At 37.0% G+C, this 12564-nt stretch overlaps 1 pseudogene; it reads right to left on the bottom strand.

Moving 5' to 3' along the window:
* Positions 1–8751: 8751 nt before the first annotated feature.
* LOC119810372 lies at positions 8752–9683 on the bottom strand (annotated as a pseudogene).
* Positions 9684–12564: the final 2881 nt, after the last annotated feature.

Genomic DNA, 12564 nt, shown 5'->3' with positions numbered 1-12564 from the left:
CATTTAAGCTTATCTGTATATCTTATTGCTTTTGTCAATACATAAATTTCTTTTTTGTTTTGTTTTGTTTTTTTTTTGAGACAGGGTTTCTCTGTAGCTTTGGAGCATTTCCTGGAACTAGTTCTTGTAGACCAGGCTGGCCTCAAATATACACAAACTGATCATACTGTGGGTAATAAACTGCATAGCATTTTGACTTTAATAAGAGTATTAGGAGATCAACAAATAAAACTTCATCCAATGAATAAGTTTGGCATTTTGCTGAGGAACATTCATCTCTAAGAGGCATCAGAGGTAAAGATAGGAAAGGAATTTAGAAATCCCCTACCATGCCAAAGACACACATATACACATGCAATTAGCATAAAACAGGAAGCATCTTGCTTAGAAGGCAGGCCAGAATCAAATTTCAGAAGAAGCTGGTCACCTATATTTAGTCAGAACACTACAACTGCTGTCAGAACCACAAAGACTAAAAATGACACACCACAAAATATTGAAGAGAACGGAGCTTCTGTGGTAGGATCCGTGTTCCCTGCATTTTGAAGGAAGCAAGAAAGATAGAAAACCCAGTCAACTAGTTACTGAACACACTCAAATCTACAAAAACTGAAGTGTATCTTTGTCTCTTTTATGTTGTTGGAACTGGAACAGAGTATCACATTCTACGTAAAGTACAATGGCCAGCAACATGTTTGGATTAGTGGAGGTGGAGTGATATCTAGGATCAAAGACCATATCTTCTGTGTACCTTCTCCCTGTATCGGGCTATGGAGGAAGTGCAGATATCCAGATAATGCAGAGATATTCAGCTTCATCTTCCACAAATGTGGCAATTAATTTACTTGTATAAGAATATTAAGTTGATAACTTTATAAAAATTCTACTGTTATAACAATAACAATTCCCCTTAGACTACTCCAAACTTGTACACTATTATATTAGTGTAAATTTCTAACATAGACAATGGGTGACACATCAAATTCATTGGAGCATGAAAACTCACCTTTTTTAAAAAGATAATTTATATATTTAGGGTATATTCCTCCCACAGTTTCTAATCCCTCATCTCTTTCCAGTCTCCTCTCCCCACACCAACCCTTATGTTCCTACCCCTGATCATTTCCTCCTCCATTTTTGTTTAGAAGAGGAAAGGTTTTCCATGAGTATCAACAAAACATGGCATAACAAGTTGCAGTAAGACTAAGTACCTCTTCTTGTATTCAATATTATGGGTAAATATTATGTAGGACAAGATCAGAAACAAAAATGGGGACATAACAACAGACAATTAGGAAATTCAAAGAATACATAGGTCATAGTTCAAAAACCTATACTTTACAAAATTGTAAAACCTCAAAGAAATAGACAATTTTCTCAATAGCACTTACCAAAGTTAATCCAGATCTGATAAACAATGCAAATACACCTATAATCCTAAGTATATAGAAACAGTCATTAAAAGTCTCCCAATCAAAAAAAGAGACCAGATTGTTTTAATAGAAATTCTACCAGATTTTCAAAGAATACCTAATACCAATATTTTTCAAATTATTTCACTAAATAGAAACAGAAGGACAATTACTGAATTCATTTCATAAGGTCACAGTTACCTTGGTATGCAAACCACACAAAGACACAACAACAACAACAAAAGAGAAGTGTAGAGCAATTTCCCTAATTAACATACATGCAAAAATACTCAGTAAAATACTTGTAAACTGAATCCTAGAACACATCAAGAAGTTCATCCACCATGGTCAATTAGGCTTCATCCCAGAGATACAAGGATGTTTCATTATACAAAATTCTGTCAATGTAATTCACAACATAAAGAAACTGAAAGACTGAAAAGCATATAATTATCTCAATCGAGGCTGGAAAGGCTTTGACAAATTCGTTCATGATCGAAGTCTTGGTAAGATCAGGGATACAAGGGGCATACTTAAACATAATAAAGGCAATATAGAGAAATCTAATAACAAACATCAAATTAAATGTAGAGAAACTCAAAGCAATATCTTCAAATTCATGAGAAAGTGAAGACTGGCTATTCTCTCCATATGTATGTACTTGAAGTCCTAGTTTGAGCAACAAGAAAACTAAAGGAGATCAAGGGCTATAAATTGGAAATGAAGAAATCAAAGTATTAATGTGTTTGAGTGATATGAATGTAAACATAAGCAACAACAAAATTTCTACCAGGGAACTCCTACAGCTGATATTAACCTTTAGCTATGTGGAATGATGCTAGTAAACTCAAAAAAATCAGTAGCTCTCCTATATTCTAATGATAAATGGGTTGAGAAAGACATCATGGAAACAACACCCTTCACAATAGCCAAAAATAATATAAAATATCTTGGAGTAACTCTAAGAAAACAAGTAGATATCTTCTTCCCTGCTCCCATATCCACATTTCCTCCATCCCAACCATCCAATTCCTCCACGGTCCCCCATTTTCCCCTCCTCACTTTTCTCTTCCCATCTCCCCTTACCCCACCCCATCTTCTCCCACACAATCCCAATTTTTGCCTGGCAATCTAGTCTACTTCCAATATCCAGGAGGATAACTATATGTTTCTCTTTGGGTTCTCCTTCTTATTTAGCTTCTCTAGGATCACAAATTATAGGCTCTTTGTCCTTTATTTATGGCTAGAATCCACTTATGAGTGAGTACATACCAAATTCATCATTTTGGGTCTGGGTTACTTCACTCAGAATAGTGTTTTCTATTTCTATCCATTTGCATTCAAAATTCAAGATGTCATTGTTTTTTACTGCAGAATAGTACTTAATGTGTATATATTCCACATTTTCTTTATCCATTCTTCCACTGAAGGGCATCTAGGTTGTTTCAAGGTTCTGGCTATTACAAATAATGCTGCTATGAACATAGTTGAACAAATGCTTTTGTAGTATGATAGGGCATCTCTTGAGTATATTCCCAAGAGTGGTATTGCTGGATCCTGGGAAGAAAATATCTTAATTAAGGGAGCCATTTTAGGGTTGGCAAGAGACATGACTCTAGACTGGTTCCCAGGTATCCATGGGAAGCTGAGGAGAGGGAGCCTGAAATGGCCCTTTCCTATAGCTATACTGATGAATATCTTGCATATCACCATAGAAGCTTCATCTGGCAATGGATGGAGATAGAGACAGAGACCCACTTTGTTTTTTTTCTCATTTTTTTATTAAAGATTTCCATCTCCTCCCCTCCTCCTCCCCCTTCCCTCCCCTCCCTTCCACCCATACCCCCACTCCACCCCTCTTCAAGACAAAGAGCCATCAGGGTTCCCTTCACTATGTTAAGTCCAAGGTCCTCCCAGCTCCCCCTAAGTCCAGGAAGGTGAGCAACCAAACTGACAAGGCTCACAGTGAGCCTGTCCATGCTGTAGAGTTCATGTTCATCGCCATTGTCCTTGGTTTCTCAGTCCTCCTCCACCGTCAGCCACATTCAGAGAGTCCGGTTTGGTCCCCTGTTCCATCATTCCCATTCCAACTGGACTTGGTGGTCTCCCGTTAGCTCTGTCCCACCGCAGAGAGCCACTTTGGAGCACTGGACTGATCTCCCAAGGCCCAGATGAGGAGCTGAAGGAGGGAGAACATGAGCAAGGAAGTCAGGACTATGAGGGGCATGCCCACCCACTAAGATGGTGGGGCTGGTCTAATGGGAGCTCACCAAGGCCAGCTGGAATGGAACTGAAAAAGCATGGGATAAAACCAGACTCTTTGAACATGGTGGACAATGAGGGCTTACTGAGAAGCCAAGGACAATGGCAATGGGTTTTGATCCTAGTGCATGTACTGGCTTTGAGGGAGCTTAGTTTGTTTAGATGTGCACTTTCCTGGACCTGGATGGAAGGGGGAGGACCTTGGACTTCCCACAGGGCAGGGAACCCTGACTGCTCTTTGGACTGGAGAGGGAAGAGGAGGGGAGTAGAGGGAGTGGGAGGGAAATGGGAGGTGGGGAGGAGGTGGAAAATATTAATAATAAAAAATTTAAAAAAAGAAAACAAGTTGAAAACCTGTATGACAAGAATTTTAAGTATGTGAAGAAAAAAGTGGAAAAGATCAGAAAATGGAAAGATCTCCAATGCTCATGTATCAGTAGATAAAATAGTAAAAATTGCCATTTTACCAAAAGCAGTCTGTAGTAAGAGGAGGCTGCTTATTGGCTCCTAGTCACTTACCCCTGAAATAACAACATGGAGACTGTATTAATTAAATCACTGCTTGATCAATTCACTCTTGCTTCTTACTAGCTAACTCTTACATCTGAATTTAACCCAATTTTATTAATCTGTGCATTGCCCCGTGGCTGTGGCTTACTTGATAAAGTTCTATCTGGCTCCACCAGGATTACATGGCTTCTCTCTAACTCCTTCTTCCTCCCAGCATTTAGTTTAGTCCCCCCCCACAGCTCTGTTCTATTCTATTATGGGCTTAAGACAGTTTATTAACCAATGGTATTCACAGTATACAGAGGGGAATGCCACATCAGCAATCTACCTATTCAGTGCAATCCACATTGAAATCCCAACACAATTCTTTACAATTCTTGAAAGAACAATATTCAAATTCATATGAAAAAAATAAAACAAAACAAAAATAGGATGGTTAAAATGATAAAAGAACTTTTGGAAGTATTGTCACCAGTATCATATGGAGCTATAATAATATAAACAGCATGGTATTGTCATAAAAACAGACAGGTGGATCCTTGGAATAGAATCAGAGACCAAGATGTAAATCCTTATATTTATAAACACTTGATGTTTTTAAATAGAAGCTGTATTATACAATAGAAAAGACAAAAACACTCACAAGGCAGCCAGGGTCTTCTCAGTATGGCCTGTCATACTGCCATTTAGACTATTCCAATCTAAGTGGTCTGTGCTACCACCTATGGCATGGTGATGTCTAATCCTGGGTTGTTACAAAGAACCGTATTACAAAGAACCATATCAGGGTCAATGGTCCTTATGTAGTCGGTTCTGTGTTGATGTCTGTTGCCAATGGTACCACCAAAGGCTATATGGATGTCCAGGGTCTGGACCTCAACCTGTGACTATGTTGTTGTCTGGGGGCATACTGCTATCAGGGCCATGACTATCTTGATGGCCTACACTGCTATATAAGGCCATAGTGTCATCTAGACTAAGACTGCTGCCATTGGTCATGTCTGCATCAGTGGACAGCAACACCCAGGGTCTGGGTCAATTTCCATATCTCCTGTTGCCACTTGGGGCTGACTGGATGACTGGATTCTGGACAACCACCTGAGATCATGAGTGTGTCCGAGGCCCTTGCTGCTTCAGGGACCATACTGATTCAGGTGACCTGCACTGTCACTGGGGCCATGGTGATATCAGGATCCATGGTGCTTTTGAGGGCATGTCTGGGTAAATGTATGTGCTGCAGATAGGGGTCTCTGCAGATGTCCATGACTTGTAGAACCACATGGAGGTAATATGGACCATTTGTGTTGAAATCCAAGGGCAATGCTGTGCCAGCCCCACCCCTCACTGTTCCTAGGATAGCTGGCCCTACCTGTCACTGGACACTATAGCAGGAGAGTTGACCCCACCCCACCATGGGAAAGGTGTTGTGCCTCTGACACTTGAGAGAAATGGCCTCACCCCTCACCAGAGGTATGGGAAAGCAGTTGCTGATGGCATGGGCCAAGGGGACCTGGCTCTGCCCCTCACCTGGTGAAGATGTCCTGGAACAACCAGTTCAGCTACCATCCAGATTCATATCCTTAATCTTGGGATGGATCACCCTAACATCTACCCTGTCTATGGCCTGCTAGAGTGTGTGAAAGGACTGGTCATGTCAAACAATATCCATACGATCTCCAGGACATGGGGCAACAGAAGGATATCCAAGAGGAGTTTTAATTGGGAAAATCAGGATATATACAGGAGTTTATAAATATTTATACATTTACAAAAACATACAGTATAGAATATTTTGGTGAAATTGGAAGTCTTAATGTTCATGTGCTTCTATAAATCAAATATAGCTAGCACCCCGAACCTACATTCCTCCTTAGAGCTTTTTTATGGTACTGTAGGGATTAACACATGGTACCCCAAGGATTAACACAATAAGCAAGCACTCAGCATTGACAACTTTCCTCTGCTTTTGTCTTGTGTAGGGGTTTGCTAAATTACCCATGCTGGCCTTGACCTACTGAGAGCTTTCTTTGTCAAGCATTGATCCACATACCTTCTAATGATTACACCAATCACTTATCCTGACTATGGTAAAGTAGCTTCCTGGCTTCCTTTACAACTGCAGGACCTTAGTGAAGCCTTATTATTGCCATATTGCTCTACTGAGGACAAAGAAAAAGTAGAAAGTGCACAATCTTGTGTTAGAATAGTGTTTGTTTTGTCTTGACCTGTTTTTAGACTGTCACTGCAACAAACACTGGTAAATGTATGTTTTGCAGAAGTGTACAGAGTAATCTCCGTCTGATGTCATAGGCATTTGGACCATGGATATGTTTTATTGCTGCCCATAATGCTACACTCTCATGTTAAGTGGAGTCCTTTTTCTTAGACAGAAAGAGGTTTGTTTTGTAAAAGTTCCCAGAATTCTACTGTTCTCCCACATACTTGGGAGGACAGCTTCTATCTAGAATGAAAGATCCTTTAATAGTTACTGCAAATTTTCAGTTTTTGTTGAATAATTTAAAATAATTACTGAATATAAACACTTTTCTACTCACATTCATTCATAGAAGAGAAAAAGTCAGCTCTTTAAAGAGTACGTGCTATTAAAGTCTTTGTCCTTGATACAGTTATTGTGTCAACACTGTTCATTTATGTTTCAAAGAGGAGGCCGCTTGATCATCCAGAACCAAAATAAACGCATAGAAACTTTATTACTTAAAACATTGCTTGGATCATTAGTTCTAACTTCTTATTGCTAACTCTTACATATTAATTTAACCCATCTCCATTAATCTGTGTATCACCATGAGGTCGTGGCCTACCAGCAAAGTTTCAGCATGTCTATCTCTGGTGGCGGATCCATAGCTTCTTTTTGACTCTGCCCTTCTTTCTCCCAGCATTCAGGCCAGCTTTCCCTGCTTACCTAAGTTCTTCCCTATCAAAACACCAAGGTAGTTTCCTTATTCATTAATGGCAATCACTGAACAGAGGGGACTCCCATGTTATATTTACTTCATTTTGCAGAGAACTTTTGTATGCTAATTCCATATGAAATTCAACTATAATGGAATGATTTACTTGTCTCATAATCTTCCTATGGGTTAAACTTTTCTTTATTGTCTATTAGCTTACACTTTTTATCCTATCCAGAGAGATTGTTCAGTCCTAATAATATTTTCAGGAAGTTCCAGAAAAGAAAAAAGAAGCAATCGAAAGAGGCATATATTGCCTGCTCTGCACTGTCTAAATATTTATTCCTAACTAGTGTCTCAACAACCACTTGACCTTTATTCCTTGACTTAGCTGTCTTTACTCTACTTAGATTGGACAAATATAACCTGTCTTCAGTTCCCAATAAAGCCATCTTTATTATTCAAAACACTATTACTTGACAGTCATTGTTGGTGTTAAGGATAATGTGAGATTGATAAAGCAAGGGAAATATTTGTAATGCTCTACAGAAGAAAGTTAAGAATCAGATAATAGTATGATTTTCAGAAAGCCTCAGTGAGGCTTTAGAGGAAAATGCTTTTATTTACTCACTGTCTTCTTATTTTCTCATTTAATGGCATTTGTTGTTACCCTACCAGCCCCTGATCTTTCATGAATATTACTAGTCACTTAAAACATTCAGATTATTGCATTTTTTGTTTTGTAGATGAACTCAAACCTCTACTGTAAAACAATGAAACAAAAACAAAAACCCAAACAGAAAAAACAAACAAAACAAAAAAGAATAATCCAAAATAAAGTGAACATTGCAACAGATCTAGATGAAGATCTCCCCACAAACGATTATAAAGATTCAAATCTATACTATAACTTATGTTCATATTTCCTGAATGCTAACAGAATATGCAAAAGTATGTGAATTAATAGCATCCTTTAAACCTGGAACAATAATTATATTCTACAGTTTTCATTAAGTAATTGATTACCAATAAATCAAATCTGTCTCACTGGCATTTGAAAGAATTATGTTAGTTTTCACTGGAGATGTAAAGAAAAGAAGCAAATGTTTGAATTACACATTTAAAGATATAACTTCAAAATGAAAAACTCACACAACATGGAAACTGCCATCATAGTGTTACCTTATTTGATCATTTGAAAAATTTTTAGAGAATAAAAGAGAAAATGTTTGTAATGAATGGGGCATGGTGTGTAAGAACTTTCTGTGGTATTTTTAAGTTTTTATTTAAAAGTTTTCTAATTTAATTGTACATACCAACCTCAAATCAATATGCCAGTGGCATTATTTTTATTAAGAAAGAGAATAGAAAATGGAGAAAATGAAGAAAGCAAACTCTAGAGATAGAAAAATCAAATCTAGGGAAATTACATATCTTTTTATGACAGAAAAGTGAACAGCTTAGGCTTCACAGCTACACCAATTCATTCTTCCTTTCAAAACAAAAGATAAAAAACAGTAACAAAAAAGTAAAAATGAATGTCAAATATTTTCTAGGGAAAAATAACAAAGGTAAAGCCATCAGCTGAAACATTGCTCATACATAGAAATTGTTTCTGTGCTTGAAATAAGAGGCATAAAGACAACCATGTACAATCAAAAGGTCCTGCGGCTCAGGCTGTTCATCAGGGTGACCTTAATATCTTTGTTCCTCAGACTGTAGATTAAGGGATTCATCATGGGAACCACATTGGTGTAAAGGACAGAAGAGATTTTTCCTTCGTTCACAGACCCATCTGAGGAGGATTTGAAATATACAAGTGCACCTGAACCAAAGAACAGAGAAACAACAATAACGTGGGAACTGCAGGTACTGAAGGCTTTGGACCTGCCCTCAGAGGAACTGATGTGGAAGATGCTGTAGAGGATGAAACCATAAGAGATAAAGATAGTTGAAGTAGGAAAATGACGTTGATGCTCCCAACAACAAGAATTACAAGTTCATTTGCATATGTGCTCGTGCAGGAGAGCTGGAGCAAAGGAGGAATATCACAGAAGTAGTGGTTGATGGTGTTGGCACCACAAAAGGTCAGTCTCAACATGAATGCAGTGTGAGCAACAGCATTAGAAAATGCAATAAAGTAGGACCCAAGCATAAGTTTCAAACATAATTTTGGAGACATGACAATATTATATAAGAGTGGATTACAGATGGCCATGTAGCGATCATAGGCCATAGAAGTCAACACATAAAACTCAGAAACAGCAAAGAAGCAAAAGAAAAAGACTTGAGTCATACATTCCTTGTAAGAAATTATATTCTTCCTTAATACAAAGTTCATCAGCATTTGAGGAGTGAACACAGAACAATAGCAAAGGTCTATAACGGACAAGTTAAATAGAAAAAAGTACATAGGCGTGTGGAGGTGAGAATTCAGCACAGTCAGCATTATTAAACACAAATTTCCCAGTACTGTGGCCAGATACATTGCTAGAAACATAAAGAACAAGGGCATTTAAAGTTCGGGCTGGTCTGTTAATCCAACAAGAATGAATTCTGTCACCGAAGAGACATTTACTAAGTTCATTCTTCTCTACAGAAATCTGTGGACAGAGAAATAGTCCTACATTAAAAGATGACTCTTACTAGTCGTGGCTTTCCTCCTACCTGTGAGTTGTAAGTAGGGAATGTTTCCTCTAACCCAGATTAATCATACAGAAACAGCTGTTGCAACCACAAAATATTATCTTATGGCAGAAGTCCACTGGTACCAAATTTTAATATTATTTATGAAAAAGCAAAAAGAAAATTCTGATAAGCATACAGCCTTCTCCCATCTCCTGTCTTCCTTCACTAGAACTCTCCATACAACCTTAAAATTTGGAGCAGATGCCTGGACAGTGCAGTGCTGGTTGCTACTGCAGGTTCAACTTTGCTGTGCTAGGAATGAAAAATGGGTGCCTAGTCTAAAAACAAAAGGAAAAGAGAGAGTCACGAAGAGAATATTTCTTGTCCCCTTGTCACAGAGTCATGAATCTGGAAGAAGTGAGTTCTCTGTCCATGCACGTGATCATCACTAGTGATGTTGCAACTCCATGGTCAATGCCTCTGAACCCACTCTGAACCCTTTGAATGATTTCTTCTGCAGGTTTCACTTGAGCTTCATTTTGCGTAGGAAAAGGAAGACACTTGCTGAAGCCCAGCATATGTAAAAAGACATTAAGAATGTGGATTTTGATGGAGAGGGAGTGGATAGTACTGTAGAGGAGTTGGGGGACAGGTAATGGTAATTAGAATATACGTATGAAAAAAAATCTCTTTAATAAAACAAAAATTAAAGGAAACAAATATTCATTTTTTAAAAAGACAGAGGAAAGAAGGATGGATATTAGTATACCTGGAATTCAGAACTCACAATTTTCAGTTCAATCCTTAGAGCAATTGTATTTTCCCATTTCCCTCTTTATCTGGATAATTATTTCAGATTAAAAACTTTCAGATCTTTCAATTTAAAGAAGATATACACAAGATGTAATTCTCTTGGGCCAATTTCTGAATTGCAGAACATTATTTGTGATTAAGGCTTTGAGTCTTTTCTGGAAGCAGAGAAAATGCCTTGTAACTAACTGCAGGTTGTGTGTGCTTATAGGCAGGGCAGAAGAATGTCGAGGCTCTTCTTCAGAGGAGAGCATTTATATTGAATTAGGAGTGGGGAAATTATGTTACACTCTTCATCATGATCCTTATTTCCTGGGAGACTCACAATTATACTCATCCTTTCTATTCACTCTAGAGACCATGCATCCACCAGTGTAGATATAGGGTTTAGACTTTTGCTTCCCCAATTATCTTTGTTTCTGAAGAGAAATCTGAGTTTTGTGTTTCTACACACACATGTATAGGCACAAATATGTAAATTAATCTGATCTGTTTAAAAGTAACACCATGTTTTCTTCTCTTATTCTTAATAGATTTTATATGCATACATATATGTACATGTAACAGAAATGTAGGGGGGAAAGGCTTAATAAACATTGGGGTGCAGTGATTAAAAATAAGATATGAAACAATATGGAAGAAATATGCTCAATTAGTCACAGGTTTTATATTAATACCTTATGTCACATATTATTTAAAATGAATATATACAATGACAATACTGAAGATTAATGATGTTAAGTGCATGTTATATATTTAACAGCACTACAAATAATTTTCATATATAAAACTTTAAGTAATTTTATCAAATTTAAAACATTTAATGTATTCAAAATAAGCTTTTCAATATTTGATAAAATACAGAATTACAAAATGTTTGTACTTTATTAGGAAGACTTTAGACAAACGTTATACTTTTGGAAACACATACAAATAGCATATATTACAAATATATAGCTCACACCATGCAATAGAAAGTACATTAATCAGGACACAGAAGCTTTTGTATTTTCTAAGTTGAAGGATATTTTCTTTTGTCTCTGCATAGTTAATAAAACTCTGACACTTAAAACTGGCCTTTCTACTAGGAAGTAAATTATATATAACAACAATGATACAGAGTTAAAGATGGTTTGTCTATTATAAATCATTCCAGACTTCTTCTAGAAACTATTTCTCATATTCTCATTTATTATTAGGATACATGTTGCTCCACAGCTTTTGAATAGACAGTTTGGTTTTAATTTATATAACTGAGACTGTGTGGATTCTTTAAAAATGGCAGCTTCCTGGTTTGACAGCTCAAATGGTTCTGACTGTTTGAAGAAGTCTGGTTATAGAGCATTTAAATGGGTTTTGTGAGCAGAGGACTACAACTTGCTTAATGGTAACACAGTTCTGCTGTGAGCAAACCCTGGATCTGGGGCAGACTTCCTCCAACATGTTGGACTGGGTGGAGCCAAAAGGCAAAGCAACCTTGGCCTTAGTTATGATGTGGCTTAGCATTTTAGGAAATGCTCCTGGAAAGAAAAGAATTACAGATACACAATAAAGACAGATCCAGATGAAAATGACCTCTAAATAGGTCACAGTGTGTTTTAAAAATGTACTTAGGCTTGGGACAGAGAAGAAAAAAATATAGACAGTTACAAAAAGAATTAAATGGTTTATTAAAATAATAAAGCATGGTCTTTAAAGATACAGAGTACAGCAGTCATAGATTAAAGAAATAAAGATAATAAAATAAATATTAAAAAGTAATAGAGTAAAAACAAATAGGTCATGTAAAGATGTAATATGCAAAGAGAATCTAGATTATGTATATTATTGTGTTTTTGAATTTTTTAACTTTGAAGGAGCTAAGTACAGAATGATATTTCATTGTATGGGCTGCTAAGCTAGATCAACCTATATACTTTAAAGGTATTTTGTCTTCAAAATATAGGTCTAAAGATATGTTGCTTTGGAAAAGAGGTTGTTCTTTTGTTTCCACAGAGAATGAGAACCTGTGGACTCCTTCCAGATTAATA

The sequence above is a fragment of the Arvicola amphibius genome, chromosome 3 (assembly GCF_903992535.2).
Source record: "Arvicola amphibius chromosome 3, mArvAmp1.2, whole genome shotgun sequence".
NCBI lineage: Eukaryota > Metazoa > Chordata > Mammalia > Rodentia > Cricetidae > Arvicola > Arvicola amphibius.
The sequence above is the reverse complement of the archived record's forward strand: the minus strand, read 5'-3'. Positions and strand labels throughout refer to the sequence as shown.